This window comes from Ranitomeya imitator, chromosome 10 (assembly GCF_032444005.1).
Source record: "Ranitomeya imitator isolate aRanImi1 chromosome 10, aRanImi1.pri, whole genome shotgun sequence".
Classification (NCBI taxonomy): Eukaryota; Metazoa; Chordata; class Amphibia; order Anura; family Dendrobatidae; genus Ranitomeya; species Ranitomeya imitator.
The window spans coordinates 39408669-39424957 of NC_091291.1; the positions used below are offsets into that span (position 1 = coordinate 39408669).

Sequence of the window (16289 nt, forward strand, 5' to 3'; positions counted from 1 at the left end):
TTCTTGGGTTATCAAGGAGTTACCAGTGACCGTATCGGGGTATATAAAGTGGGGGAAATAAGTATTTGATCCCTTGCTGATTTTGTAAGTTTGCCCTCTGACAAATACACGAACAGCCTTTAATTTTAAGGGTAGGTTAATTTTAACATTGAGAAATAGAATATCAAAAATAAAACCCAGAAAATCACATTGTATAAATTATATAAATTTATTTGCATTTTGCAGTGATAAATAAGTATTTGATCCCCTACCAACCATTAACCCCTTTACCCCCAATGGTGGTTTGCACGTTTATGACCAGGCCAATTTTTACAATTCTGACCACTGTCCCTTTATGAGGTTATAACTCTGGAACGCTTCAACAGATGCTGATGATTCTGACATAGTTTTCTCGTGACATATTGTACTTCATGGTAGTGGTAACATTTCTTTGATATTACCTGCGTTTATTTGAGGAAAAAAACAGAAACTTGGTGAAAATTTTGAAAATTTTGCAATTTTCCAACTTTGAATTTTTATGCCCTTAAATCACAGAGATATGTCACACAAAATACTTAATAAGTAACATTTGCCACATGTCTCCTTTACATCAGCACAATGTTGGAACCAAAATTTTTTTGTTAGGGAGTTATAAGGGTTAAAAGTTGACCAGCAAATTCTCATTTTTACAACGCCATTTTTTTTAGGGACCACATCACATTTGAAGTCATTTTGAGGGATCTATATGATAGAAAATAACCAAGTGTGACACCATTCTAAAAACTGCACACCTCAAGGTGCTCAAAACCACATTCAAGAAGTTTATTAACCCTTCAGGCAGGAATTTTTGGAATGTTTTAAAAAAATCAACATTTAACTTTTTTTCACAAAAAAATTTCTTCAGCTCCAATTTGTTTTATTCTACCAAGGGTAACAGGAGAAAATGGACCCCAAAAGTAGTTGTACAATTTGTCCTGAGTACGCTGATACCCCATATGTGGGGGCACATGACAGAGCATGGAAGGGAAGGAGCGCCATTTGACTTTTCAATGCAAAATTGACTGAAATTGAGATGGGACACCATGTTGTGTTTGGAGAGCCCCTGATGTGCCTAAACATTGAAAACCCCCCACAATTTACACCATTTTGGAAAGGAGACCCCTAAGGAACTTATCTAGATGTGTGGTGAGCACTTTGACCCACCAAGTGCTTCACAGAAGTTTAGAATGCAGAGCCGTAAAAATAAAAACCATATTTTTTCACAAAAATTATCTTTTCACCCAAAATTTTTAATTTTCCCAAGGGTAACAAAAGAAATTGGACCCCAAAAGTTGTTGTGCAATTTGTCCTGAGTAAGCTGATATGTGGGGGGTAAACCACTGTTTGGGCGCATGGCAGAGCTTGGAAGGGAAGGAGCGCCGTTTGACTTTTCAATGCAAAATTAACTGGAATTGAGATGGGACACCATGTCGCGTTTGGAGAGCCCCTGATGTGCCTAAACATTGAAACCCCCCACAAGTGACACCATTTTGGAAAGTAGACCCCTAAGGAACTTATCTAGTGTTGTGAGAGCTTTGAACCCCCAAGTGTTTCACTAGAGTTTATAACACAGAGCCGTGAAAATAAAAATTCTTTTTTTTTCACAAAAATTTTTTTTTAGCCCACAGATTTGTATTTTCCCAAGGGTAACAGGAGAAATTGGACCCCAAAAGTTGTTGTCCAATTTGTCCTGAGAACGCTGATAACCCATATGTGGGGGGGAGGGGGAATCACCAATTCGGCGCATGGCAGAGCTCGGAAGGGAAGGAGCTCCATTTGAAATGCAGACTTAGATGGATTGGTCTGCAGGCATCACATTTCGTTTGCAGAGCCCCTGATGTGCCTAAACAGTAGAAACCCCCCACAAGTGACCCTATAATGGAAACTAGACCCCCCAAGAAACTTATCTAGATGTGTTGTGAGAACTTTGAACCTCCAAATGTTTCACTACAGTTTATAACGCAGATCAGTGAAAATAAAAAAACATTTTTCCCACAAAAAGGGTTTTTTAGCCCCCAGTTTTGTATTTTCCCAAGGGTAACAGGAGAAATTGGACCCCAAAAGTTGTAGTCCCATTTGTCCTGAGTACGCTGATACCCCATATGTTGGGGTAAACCCCTGTTTGTGTGCATGGGAGAGCTCGGAAGGGAAGGAGCAGAGTCATGTGAGTCACATCCACAGAGTCATGGGAGGTCTTGTTTTTTGCGGGATGAGTTGACGTTTTTATTGGTACCATTTTGGGGCATGTGACATTTTTTGATCGCTTTTTATTCCGACTTTTGTGAGGCAGAATGACCAAAAACCAGCTATTCAAGAATTTCTTTTGGGAGAGGCATTTATACCGTTCTGCGTTTTATAAAATTGATAAAGCAGTTTTATTCTTCGGGTCAGTACGATTACAATGATACCTCATTTATATCTTTTTTATGTTTTGGCGCTTTTATACGATAAAAACTATTTTATATAAAAAATAATTATTTTTGCATCGCTTTATTCTGAGGACTATAACTTTTTTATTTTTTCGCTGATGATGCTGTATGGCAGCTCGTTTTTTGCAGGACAAGATGACGTTTTCAGCGGTACCATGGTTATTTATATCCGTCTTTTTGATCTTGAGTTATTCCACTTTTTGTTTGGCGGTATGATGATAAAGCGTTGTTTTTTGCCTCATTTTTTTACGGTGTTCACTGAAGGGGTTAACTAGTGGGGCAGTTTTATAGGTCGGGTCGCTATGGACGCTGCGATACTAAATATGTGTGCTTTTATTGTGTTTTTTATTTAGATAAAGAAATGTATTTATGGGAATAATATTTTTTTCTTTATTTAGGAATATTTTTTTTTGCACATCTGAATGTTTTTTTTTTTACAATATAACAAGGTCCCGGGGGGGACATCATGTTATAGGGTCAGATCGCTGATCTGACACTTTGCACAGCATTGTGTCAGATCAGCGATCTGATGTGCACTGCTCCAGGCTTACCAGCGCTTGCTCTGTGCAGGCGCTTGGAAGCCACCTCCCTGCAGGACCCGGAAGCGGCCCCGCTGCCATTTTGGATTCGGGGCCTGCAGGAAGAAGGAGGTAGGAGACCCTCGGAGCAACGCGAGCACATTGCGTTGCTCCGAGGGTCTCAGGGAAGCACGCAGGGAGCCCCCTCCCTGCGCGATGCTTACCTATACTGCCAGAACGCTGTGATCAAGTTTGATCATGGTGTTCCGGGGGATAACGTGCCAGGGGTGGTCTGTGACCGCTCCTGGCACATAGTACCCAGTTCTGTGGGTACTCCAGTTCTGGAGTACTGTGTCCAGTTTTGGGCACCGGTGCTCAGGAAGGATATAATGGAACTAGAGAGAGTACAAAGGAGGGCAACAAAATTAATAAAGGGGATGGGAGAACTACAATACCCAGATAGATTAGCGAAATTAGGATTATTTAGTCTAGAAAAAAGACGACTGAGGGGCGATCTAATAACCATGTATAAGTATATAAGGGGACAATACAAATATCTCGCTGAGGATCTGTTTATACCAAGGAAGGTGACGGGCACAAGGGGGCATTCTTTGCGTCTGGAGGAGAGAAGGTTTTTCCACCAACACAGAAGAGGATTCTTTACTGTTAGGGCAGTGAGAATCTGGAATTGCTTGCCTGAGGAGGTGGTGATGGCGAACTCAGTCGAGGGGTTCAAGAGAGGCCTGGATGTCTTCCTGGAGCAGAACAATATTGTATCATACAATTATTAGGTTCTGTAGAAGGACGTAGATCTGGGGATTTATTATGATGGAATATAGGCTGAACTGGATGGACAAATGTCTTTTTTCGGCCTTACTAACTATGTTACTATGTTACTATGTTACCCGATGTCAGCTGCGACAGTCAGCTGACACCCGGGGCCGCGATCGGCCGCCCTCCCCCGTGATCGCGGCCGATCGCATATGATGTACTATCCCATCGGTGGTCATACGGGCCCACCCCACCTCGACGGGATAGTATGTCATATGTCAGAAAGGGGTTAAGAGTTCTGCTTCCTACAGACGAGTTAGACGCTCCTAATCAACTCGTAACCTGCATTAAAGACCGCTGTCTTACATAGTCACCTTTCTAAAAGACTCCTGTCCACAGACTCAATTAATCAGTCAGACTTTAACCTCTACAACACGGGCGAGACCAAAGAGCTTTATAAGGATGTCAGGGACAAGATCATAGACCTGCACAAAGCTGGAATGGGATACAAAACCATAAGTAAGATGCTTGGTGAGAAAATGGAAGAAATACAAAGTGAGACGTCATTTTATCAAAACTTCACAAGGTCAGTATTCATCAGCCACTGAGCAAACCCCTTCACATCAGGTATTAGATTGATCAGCATCACAGCCCCATTATGGCCATGCCTTTAGTTTATAGGGCTAAATCCTGCTGACAGGTTCTATTTAATAAAACCTGAAAGTCTTCACTTCCATTGTTTCTAGTTGTTTCATTTTAAATAAAAATTACTGTCATGCAGAGGCCAAATCATGAGAATTCGGTCACTGTCCAAATATTTCTGGACCTGACTGTATGCCCGCCACCCTGTTAGCACCAGTAGAGAGCACAGTGAAGATGTTACAGGGTGTTACACAGTCATCATAGTCTGCACAGAAATCTTGTAATATTACCAACCGCCTACCTGTATAATCAATTGCAGCTAGTCTGTTAATATCATAAAGATAAGGAAAGTCAACGACAACGGGTCAACGCAGTGAATGGTTCCCTGTTCCACCAGCCTGAAGAATCAATGCTAAATCTATTCTTATCAAAGCCTGCAAACCTTGAGCTACAGGAGACGCATCATGGTCCCAGACTGTCTGGAGGAAGCTGTCAATCATACCCTGCTAACATCAGTCATTTTCACATTCTTTGTCTTTCATTGTCCTAAACAGGAAATGTTATAAATGTCTGACTTATGTGCAAGATCAGTTGTTATCCAGGTGAAAATAAATGTCTGAAGTCGTATCACATTTATTCTCCATCATGAGGCTTTGTGATAAGTTTGGCACATTTAGTCTAATTTTAAAAGGAATATGTCAGCAGGTTGTTGCTTTGTAATGTGAGAGCAGCATAATCTAAGGGCGGAGACCCAGATTCCAGTGGTGTGTCACTTGCTCAGTAACTTGTTGTTGTTTCAATACAATCACTGTTTTATCAGTAGGGGATTATCACTGCAGGACTAGGTGTCACGTGCAGGCCAGTCCAGTTTATTTGTGAAACCCCGCCCCTACCGCTGATTGGCAGCTTGTGGACAACGTACATCAGAAGCAGCCAATCAGTGCTGTTGGCGTGGTTATATAGAGCTCAATATTCTACATCTGCAAGGATTTTATCAAAACCGCAAGTCATCACGTGTGACTTTTCATGTGCTTGCTCAAAACCCTCACTATGGTCAGAAGTCTCGGCTCTGTGTGGAAGACCTGGAGATTTCAGTGCGAGTGGTGAGGATCAGAAAATGCGATGAGGACTCGATGGGGAGAGATGAGCAATGAGGTAAGAACAAGTATTTTTTTACATATTAAGTTCAAGCCGTTATATCTGCATATTAATGTCTATGGATGTAGATCCGAAATCAGAAAACGTCCTGTAGGTGTAATTTGGATATTCAGGTCAATGTGGCAGGTCGAGCTTATGGAAGGATAGACGACTTTGACATGGGCAGCATGGTGACTGGGGACCTGGGTTCACATCCCACCAAGGACAACATCTGCAAGGAGTTTGCATGTTCTCCCCGTGTTTTCATGGGTTTCCTCCCAAACTCCAAAGATTTCCCGATAGGCAGGTGCGGACTGGGAATGAAATTCAGCCCTGGCATTTGAAATCAGACAGGCCCATGCTGTTCTCGTCCCCAAGCACCAGATGGGATAAATTACTAATACTACCCTTCATGGAGGAAAGAAATATTTACTACTAGACCCATATTGCTAATGATACCTCCATCACAACTCTTAACAGTAATCAAGCAGACAAGGTGGCCCACAACCAGAGAGGCCCTTCTGGCATTTGCCAGAATTGCCACATGGCCAGTCCGACCCTGCCGATAGGGAATTTAAATTTTGAACTCCAATGGGGACAGTGATGACAATGTGACAATTTGTACATGGATACAATATATAGAAATAGCTTCATGGTTATTAGCATGGCCTGGTGAGTGCATTGTGTCCTCCATGGAGCTTCAATAGCAGTATGTCAGTTTACATAAGGATTAAGAAGGGTGTAACTAGCTGACTCAGAAGATGATCACCATGACTGGTCATGTAGGACCTGTTACCATGTTTCCTTCTACCATCTTTATTCATTTAGTTAGTCATTGATGTATAACGTTGCAAAAACTTTTATTTTACTTTTTGTTATTTCTTTGTCCATCTTGAATGTTCATTTGTTTACAAGTATCAGAAAAGAATCCTATCGCCTACTTTCACTTTTGGCATCTTTGCCTTAGGTTATAATTTGAAATGTGAGCACACCTTGAGAAGCGTAGTAGCGAAAGTGAAAGGTGCTGTATTTAGAAGGGCGTATGGAGTGATATGTGAGATATTAACCTGTGTTTATAGCATATGGAACAGGTCAACGCTGCTGTTTCTGCAGAATTCTGCCACACACAGGTTGGTAACTTTTGATTATTCAGACACGAAAATCACAATTATGGTGAACCTCATACAGATTGCATTGTGTGGATTGCCCCTTTTTCCTCTACATCACATGATATCTCTATCCTTTGACCTCATACCTGAGAACGGATCAACTTTCTTCTAGGCATTTAACACTTTAGAAGCAAATTCTTAAATTTTTCACAAAAACAAAAAATGCTGTTTTTATTCATTTTTTTTTTAAACAAAACTGTGACAGATTCTTCCTAGAAGAAGTCAGAAGGAAATTATGAAACGTAATGCATTTTTTCAGGTAGCTTTTTTTTTATTTAAGTGTTGATTTTTTTATTTTTATTTATTTTAATGTTTATTTCTTCAAAATGGCAGTGTGCTCTAGATAAGGTAAGGCATTTTCTCGGTTTTGCTGTTTTTATTATTTATTTATTTATTTATTTATTTATTTTGTGTGTATTTCTTTTTGAGCTTTTGATAACGGATTCTTGACATCACAATGTGATTATGCGCGAAAAATTTTATTAACCGCATACGCAGATAAATCGAGTGACGTGCAATGTTAAAATACTAAATGAAAGCAAGAACAGGAAAATAAATGTGCACCGTTTTCCTATTGTTTTTTTTCTGCAGCAAAACATGCTTTCTGGCTGCATTCCAAACTCCTGAGTTCTTATCATTAGTGCTGCAAGAACGCTGAAGGTCATATTTATGAGCAGCTAAAATGAAGCAAAAACCTGCACCAACCTGTAGTTAGACCGGTTTTCAAATTACATGAAATTATAGTACATTTTATTACATGTCGAAAAAAAATCCATAAATACAGGCAGAAACAATTTTCCCTGCTACTAAAGTTCTAGGAACAAAGGGTTCATCAGCATTTTCCATGGTGGGTTTTGGGGGTGATAAAATGAAGGATGTGTATCTGTGCTACCCTCTCTATAATGCCGCACTCACATGTACACCTGCACCATAAACATTCCCGTTCTGCTCACGTACACAGATACAGACACATATATAAAGTAAGTACATGTAATCAAATCATACACATTACACACATGTATAAATCACGCACACAAACACACAGGCGTAATTCAAATACATGATGCACATATACATATTAATCAAATATGTGCGAAGTTATACATTAGATTTGATCATACAGTGATGTGAGAGCGTGCTCGGATAAGGCATCGTGTACTAACCGAGTGTCTTCTACGTGCACGAAAAATATGTTCGACTCCGTGTTTGTTAGGCAATCCCTGCATGTGTTGCGGCAGTTGTACGGATAGAACATGTATGAGCAACACAGACATGTGAATGAGGCCTAAAACCCTTATCCATATTCCTTCTCGCAACTGTGAGTCTCGAAAACAGGGAAAGAATAAATGTGCCATAATGTTTGAACTGATCTTAAAGAGAACCTGTCACGATGGATAATGCTATAAACCTGTAGATATGGAGCTAATCTGCAGGTTAATAGTGTTATGAAGGTACCAGTACGAAAATGAATTTTATTCCTCTCAGGAGCCACCGGCTTTCAGTCATAAATGTGTGCTGGCACGACTACAGTGTCTGCTCACAGAACCGTGATCGGTGGCTATAAGTCCTCCACTGTACTTTGACTTTAGCCTGCTTTGCACTGTTGCACTGCACCACAAGCTGTCAGTCAGTGCCAGGATGTGCTTACAGGCGCCACTCACATTGCTGTGAGCAATGACTGTAGTCGTGCCGGCACACCTATATGACTGAAAGCCGGCGACTCCCAGAAAGAATACACTTAATTTACCGTACCTTCAGTAGAGCAGACGGGCACCTCCCCAATGCTCTTATCCTGCAGATTAACCCCATATCTGCAGGTAAATAGCATTCCCTTTAATAAAACTGTTTTTTAGAGCTTCACTTGTGAGAGAGTTAAGCTGACCATCCACACTAGATAACTGATAGTTGATTTTTGACCAACCATTAAAACAAGCAGGTGGTGAAGATCGATAGTGTATGGGGCTGAAATGTAATACATGCCCAACCTTCATTTTAGACCATGCCAGTATGTCATTATTGTTAGGGTTGGCGGAACGCACCGAGTATATATATATGTATAAATAGGTGCGTTCGCAACCCGGGGTCCACCGTGCAGGAGAGGAACCTGCTGCTGGCAAATGGCGTCGCTATATGGCGGTATAAGACAACTCTGTTAACTCCACAGAGTCACTAGAAATAAGATGCTGTGCCCTGTTAGCGTCACAGGGGAACACAGCTAACTGCTGAGCTGGAGGCAGTCAGTGGTCATGCACCCAGAAAAGCATACAAACATTCCTCACCGGAGGTGCCGGTATTCTAAGGGCTTATTTCAGCTGGGTCCCTGAATACATACACGCAATACTCCTCACCGGAGGTGCCGGTATTCTAGGGGCTTATTTCAGCCAGGTCCCTGAACACACACATACAGGCGCAACCACAATTATCAAGCTCATGACATGAGGTGATACTAGCGCATGGCCGTGCGGCCATGCGAACCTTTTATAGCTGCAGCACATACAGGACCTTCCAAGAAGGACCAATGGAAGGCTGCCACAGAACTTGATCAGGTACAGGGCCTTCCTGGAGGACCAATGGAAGTTGCTGCAGTGCCTGAGCATGTGACCCTAGACCTCCACTGAGAGATCTTACTCTGGGCATGCTCAGTGTGTGCAAAGCAGGACTTAGTCCCAGAAAAGCCTGCTCGCCGCAGACCAGTGCAGGGTACAATAGCAGAGCCTGAAAAGGCAGCAGTAACCCTTTGCACAGTATCAGGCTGAGTGAGACGCTGGGACCGACGTCTCCGCTGAGCAGGCTCCACTGCGGCTGATGCAGAATGGGAGACCACAGCAGACATGGCTCGAGATTCCCCCTGTGCAGCGGCGGGAAATCGACTCCTAATATTACCCCCCTAGGGCCCTCCCCCCTTGGGTCAGCACACTTATATGACTGAAAGCCGGCGACTCCCAGAAAGAATACACTTAATTTTCTTCCAGATACCACACCTTCAGTAGAGCAGTCGGGCACCTCCCCAATGCTCTTATCCTGCAGATTAACCCCATATCTGCAGGTAAATAGCATTCCCTTTAATAAAACTGTTTTTTAAAGCTTCACTTGTGAGGGAGTTAAGTTGACCATCCACACTAGATAACTGATAGTTGATTTTTGACCAACCATTAAAACAAACAGGTGGTGAAGATCGATAGTGTATGGGGCTGAAATGTAATACATGCCCAACCTTCATTTTAGACCATGCCAGTATGTCATTATTGTTAGGGTTGGCAGAACGCACCGAGTATATATATGTATAAATAGGTGCGTTCGCAACCCGGGGTCCACCGTGCAGGAGAGGAACCTGCTGCTGGCAAATGGCGGCGCTATATGGCGGTATAAGCAAACTCTGTTAACTCCACAGATTCGCTAGAAATAAGATGCTGTGCCCTGTTAGCGTCACAGGGGAACACAGCTAACTGCTGAGCTGGAGGCAGTCAGTGGCCACGCACCCAGAAAAGCATACAAACAGTCCTACACAAATAATGAGTTGGTTATTAAATTATCACCTGTGCAGTACAAGGAAATCCAGAAAACATGACCTGTTTGCAGCCCTCAAGGAATGCAGTTTGACACCCCTGGCCAAGACCATGTGCTACAGATTTCAATAAGAGAGGCCATAGTTCATAAATTAATGCATCTTTACTGAACAATAACTTTTGAGGAACTATGTACAGCAGGTAGCAGGTATTCATCTTCATGAATGTTTCTGTTATGACATGGAACATTATCACAAGGTTCTTCCTCTCTTCATAGGAGTCACTCTAGCCCTGTACGTTGTCTTACTCTTCTGCCTCCACACAGCACAGCCCAGAGCCTCCTCGTCTCCAATAACAGCAATAGAGTCCAGCAAGTAATAGTACTATACTTCTACTGCGATTCTGCAACTTTCTCCCCTTAGGGGAGTTTTCTATGCAAATATGGCTGCTACTTAAATTTCTGCTTTAAGGACACCTTCGGACCAAACCGTACCGCTAGACTTCCTACTCCAGGCCCCAATACTTCTCCATCTTCTCTTTCTCACTCTGCTCTGACTCCGGACACTAACCTCTTCCTTCTTCTTGTTGCTTTCTTCGTAGGACTTACTACCTGCCTTGGTCATCTCCCTTTTGACATAAATGCACCCGCTAGATGTGGTTCTGTTATTCAGCCAGACTGAAGGTCTTCTACTTCTTCTATATTAGAAAAAACTTTTTGACAGTGAGGGTGATCAATGAGTGGAGCAGGCTGCCACGAGAGGTGGTGAGTTCTCCTTCCATGGAAGTCTTCAAACAGAGGCTGGACAGACATCTGTCTGGGATGATTTAGTGAATCCTGCTTTGAGCAGGGGTGGGACCAGATGACCCAGGAGGTCCCTTCCAACTCTACCATTCAATGATTCTATGATTCTACTGCTGCAGGCTCATCCCTATTTGTCATTCTACCCGGTAACTCTCCTTTGTGCCCTCACTTAGCTCCTCCCTTGGGCTAGTCCCTACTATTAACTACAACTATTTCTATCAACTACCTAGTGCTATTCAGAACTCAAGTATATAACTAACAATATAAATCATTAAACATTTCAAACACCATAATGCATTACATCATTTTTACATATCTTGAAGGGAGAACGTGGACAACTCTTCCACCTTCTTACAAAATGTCAGACATCCTTTTGGTTGAAAACATCCATTTCAATCAACCCTACAGTATGTTGGTACAGAAATTTGTTGTTTTCTTTGTTGGAAAAATCTACCATTTATTTGGAGAGACATTCACAGCCTATACGTGAGTATGGCAGAATTCGGTCAACAAGAGCTGATCGCCGCAAAATCATCTGGAGTGGATTTTGATTCAATGTACTTGCATGTTTATATAAACTTTTATGCATACATTACTTATAGAGGTGACTCTAGAAATATGAACACTCTCATCAGGGGTTATTGACTTTGCTATACCCTGCATTAAAACATTTAAAGAGGACCAGGATAAAAGTTTCCTATTTTTGCCCTTATTTTATTGCTGATGCTCACGTGAGTATTCTGCTTTTATGTTTTTTACAAATACGCCATACGATTCCAGAGATTCGGAATCTTTTATTTAGTGTTAATTCTTGTGGTGTTCCCAGGGGGCATGGCCGACTGAGTAATAATGCAAAGCAGCCTAAAGACACGCCCCAAAGGAGACTGTTGACCACTCCCCTTTGGCTAAGGTCATAGGAATTAGCACTAAATAAAAACATACATAACTTTGGAACTTTATGTTGGATTATAGAAAAAAAACCAGAATGCATAGGAGCAACGGGAATAAAATTAGATAAAAAACAAACTCCTTTTTATCTGGCCATGGGACCTCCTTAAGTGCATTTAGTGCTATTTTCTAAGCTTTTTTAAATGAGTGTTTATCTTAAAGGAGAAAAATATTACAGTCTCTCCAAGGTGTGGTGGTTAAAGTAATTTGCATGAACTAAAGGAAATAATAATCCTGGCCGCACTGATAACACTTCAATTAACTCTACAATGTTCTTAGAAGTCACATGCTACAGATACTGTAGTTGTTCAGAAAAGAAGAGTGGATATCCATCAACATCACGGTGTCGCGAGTTTTGTACATTTTATTCATTTTTATTTTTTGCATACATGAAAAATTGAACAATTTTCACCAGTATTTTGGATCAGATTTTCTTCAGTGTTTGATTCATGTGTCAGATATGGCCATCGGTCATTGGGTATGCGCACACAACGTCTTCTTCAGCCTGGAATCCACCTGAAACAGCGCCAAGGTTCCACCTCAAAAAATGAACGGCATTGCTGTACAAATGTTCAGTCTTTTGTTGCCTTTTTTAACCGCATCAGGGTTCGGGAACTGTGAAGTTGTAAAAGAAGTAGCACGTTCTTTCTATGAGCGGCTTTCACCAGGAAGCAGTTATAGTATAAATTAAAGCAAAAAGACTAATGCAAAACAGCAAAACCATCACTTTAGGAAAAAGATTGCCAGCTTAAGTAGCTTTACCGAGGAATACCTATACTGGCGTCTTAAAAGTGTTGTGTGCACATACACTTTCAGCAGTTTTCTTCGTATGCCAAAAAAAGTCTGATGGACGTTTCTCCTAGAAAAGAGTCAGTGAAAAATGGACAGCACTCTGTCAAGAGTGTGTCACGCCAACCTGGGAGATCTGGGGGTAGAAGATCACTGCAGATCTTCCATTTTAGCCTCTGTATTTGGATCGCATATTAAATGAATTTGGTTTCCTTTGGTGCTGAAGAGGTTAATGACTCTTTTTATGCTGGTCAGAAACATACAGCTCCATTTCAACTGCTTCTGATCGTTAACTCTTCCTATAAAATTTGGCCAGACACTCTCTGTCCTGCCGGTGAAAACTCTGTTTCCTTGCTCTTTAGAGACGCTGTGCTGTGTGCGAAAGCTAAGTAGTTGAAGTTTGGAGTTGGAGTTGTGGTATTCTATAGTTTGCTGTTGTACATGTATGTGTTTATCTGCTGGTCCCTTTTCCTCTGATTTACTCTGAAACGCTGCAGGTATTTCAATGTTAATATACATTGAAATGCTGGCTGGGACTATGTGGCGGCTTCTCTGCATCAAGATCCCTTTTACTGGTATAAAACTATGTGCTCTTTCCTTGCAATACATATTGCCAGTGCGCTCTCTTACAGGCTCTTGACTTCTCATCAGAGTAAGCAAGAGAGCGCACTGTCACTGTGAACTGATATAATTATAACATAGTGAAAGGGAGCTCTTACTGAGCATGCGTCCAAACTGACAACTGACGCATGATCAGTACAACAGGACATTCCCTAAAATGGACGTCACTGATGATACTGCACCCTGATGATGTATCATTTGAGTATCACGGCATGTGGATCGCCCCCATAGGGACGTGGGGTACTCGGTACCGGGTCCTTCGGTTCTCAAGAGGGATGTCACGGTGCCTGACCTGGTCCATGGCCCTCGGGAGGTCCTTTGTAAAAGGGGAAAGGTCTTTAAAGGGATAATGTTCGTGACGCCACCTGTGGTATTCGGTCAGGGTGACCGATGCTGCTTAGGGGTCCGCTGGGGTGATGTTATGGCAGCTGGATGGTATTCCTTCCCACAGGTGAAGTGTATCCTCAGGGCTTCCCAGTGTGTAAGATGGTGGATGGTGAAAGGTGCAGTGAAGAACGAGGATACAAGGTTGCAGTCTCTTTACCTTTTTTACTGAAAGCTCAGCATCCACAATCCAGAGCACCAATCACAGGGCAGGCAGAGTCCGGCCTGTCTGAAGGCAAATCCAGAGTCCCCTTATCAAGGGGGAAATCAGTAGCCTTCCTCTAGAGCCTGAGTGTTGTAGTCCCTTCCTGCTGAGCTTCTCGGTAAGGTCCTCACAACTATGGTAGATTTTATTTCTCTCTCTGTCCCCCAGATGGATAGGAACAACCCATATGACTGGTGGCTTGAGGCTTTTTACAGGGACTCTAGCACACCCCGGCCTCCCATAGTTGCCACCGTGCCTCCTGGGTAAGGGTCGGGCAACTAATATGGAATTAGCTGTCCTGCCTGTCTCTGGAGGCAGGCTTGGAGACGATGACTCCCTCGATGTTCCGGCTACCGGATCCTGCGCCTCAGAAAGGAGGCAGCCTTTTACAGGGCAGAACTCCTTCTGGTTTCCTCTCCTTTTGCTATGACTTCGTTTCTCACTCTCTGCAACACAATTCTCCTTCCATGTCTCTTTCTTAGGATGCTGCCGCATCGGTAGGCAATTGCAGCTCCATGTCCCTCTGTCGAGGCCTCTGACAGGATCCCACCACTGTCAGGGACCAACTACCTTAGCGGAGCTCAGATAGCAGCTCACTGGGTGAAGCCCAGTTCGCTTCTGCCTAACTTCCTATCCAGACCACCAGTTTTACTTAATTGTGAAGAGTGCCCTAATAAATAGGAGCATAGCTCCCCCTGGTGGGTTGGAGTGTGAAGTGTGTTGTGTGGTTTGTGATACCTGGTAAAGTGATCTCCTTTATTGCCTTCAGATGTAGCATCACTCTCCCTGGTGGAAGAATGACATTACTGCAACGACCAGGACTCTGGGGCGCTGCACATGCACCAGGGCTTCTCAAACAAAGCGTCATCAAAAGGGAAGTACTGTAAAAATGTAAAAAAAAAAATAGTTAGAGAGGTGTTATGAGAGGCAATTCAGTAACACAATGTACATAGCGATCAGAGCACATACAGTGATCTGACAATAACCCAAAATAATAGAACGAGCTCTGAGACGTGGAAACTCTGTAGACCGCAATTCCTGATCCTCTCCAAACACAACTAGAGGCAGCTGTGGATTGCGCCTAACGCTCCCTATGCAACTCGGCACAGCCTGAGAAACTAACTAGCCTGAAGATAGAAAAATAAGCCTACCTTGCCTCAGAGAAATACCCCAAAGGAAAAGGCAGCCCCCCACATATAATGACTGTGAGTAAGATGAAAAGACAAACGTAGGGATGAAATAGATTCAGCAAAGTGAGGCCCGATATTCTAGACAGAACGAGGATAGGAAAGATAACTTTGCGGTCTACACAAAACCCTAAAGAAAACCACGCAAAGGGGGCAAAAAGACCCTCCGTACCGAACTAACGGCACGGAGGTACACCCTTGCGTCCCAGAGCTTCCAGCAAAACAAATAGACAAGCTGGACAGAAAAAATAGCAACAAATAGCAAAGAAGCACTTAGCTATGCAGAGCAGCAGGCCACAGGAATGATCCAGAGAAACACAAGTCCAACACTGGAACATTGACAGGAAGCATGGATCAAAGCATCAGGTTGAGTTAAGTAGAGAAGCAGCTAACGACCTCACCAGATCACCTGAGGGAGGAAACTCAGAAGCTGCAGTACCACTTTCCTCTACAAACGGAAGCTCCCAGAGAGAATCAGCCGAAGTACCACTTGTGACCACAGGAGTGAACTCTGCCACAGAATTCACAACAGTACCCCCCCCTTGAGGAGGGGTCACCGAACCCTCACCAGAGCCCCCAGGCCGACCAGGATGAGCCACATGAAAGGCACGAACAAGATCGGGAGCATGGACATCAGAGGCAAAACCCCAGGAATTATCTTCCTGAGCATAACCCTTCCATTTAACCAGATACTGGAGTTTCCGTCTTGAAACACGAGAATCCAAAATCTTCTCCACAATATACTCCAATTCCCCCTCCACCAAAACCGGGGCAGGAGGCTCAACAGATGGGACCATAGGTGCCACGTATCTCCGCAACAATGACCTATGGAATACGTTATGTATGGAAAAAGAATCTGGAAGGGTCAGACGAAAAGACACAGGATTAAGAACCTCAGAAATCCTATACGGACCAATAAAACGAGGTTTAAACTTAGGAGAGGAAACCTTCATAGGAATATGACGAGAAGATAACCAAACCAGATCCCCAACACGAAGTCAGGGACCCACACGGCGTCTGCGATTAGCGAAAAGTTGAGCCTTCTCCTGGGACAAGGTCAAATTGTCCACTACCTGAGTCCAAATCTGCTGCAACCTGTCCACCACAGTATCCACACCAGGACAGTCCGAAGACTCAACCTGTCCTGAAGAGAAACGAGGATG

The 16289-nt window shown here is 43.0% G+C and overlaps 1 protein-coding gene across 4 annotated transcripts in view; it reads left to right on the forward strand.

Annotated features, from left to right (window-relative positions):
- Positions 1-5381: 5381 nt before the first annotated feature.
- The window catches only part of LOC138650993 (suppressor of cytokine signaling 3-like), a 154950-nt gene continuing 144042 nt past the window's right edge, over positions 5382-16289 (forward strand). The window contains exon 1 of one of the 4 annotated variants that reach the window (XM_069740897.1): positions 5382-5533. The gene's annotated coding sequence lies outside the window, so the exon portion shown is untranslated. Of the gene's footprint in view, positions 5534-6529; positions 6646-16289 lie in introns of those variants that run through there. The other 3 variants (XR_011315424.1, XM_069740896.1, XM_069740898.1) reach the window with 3 other exon arrangements.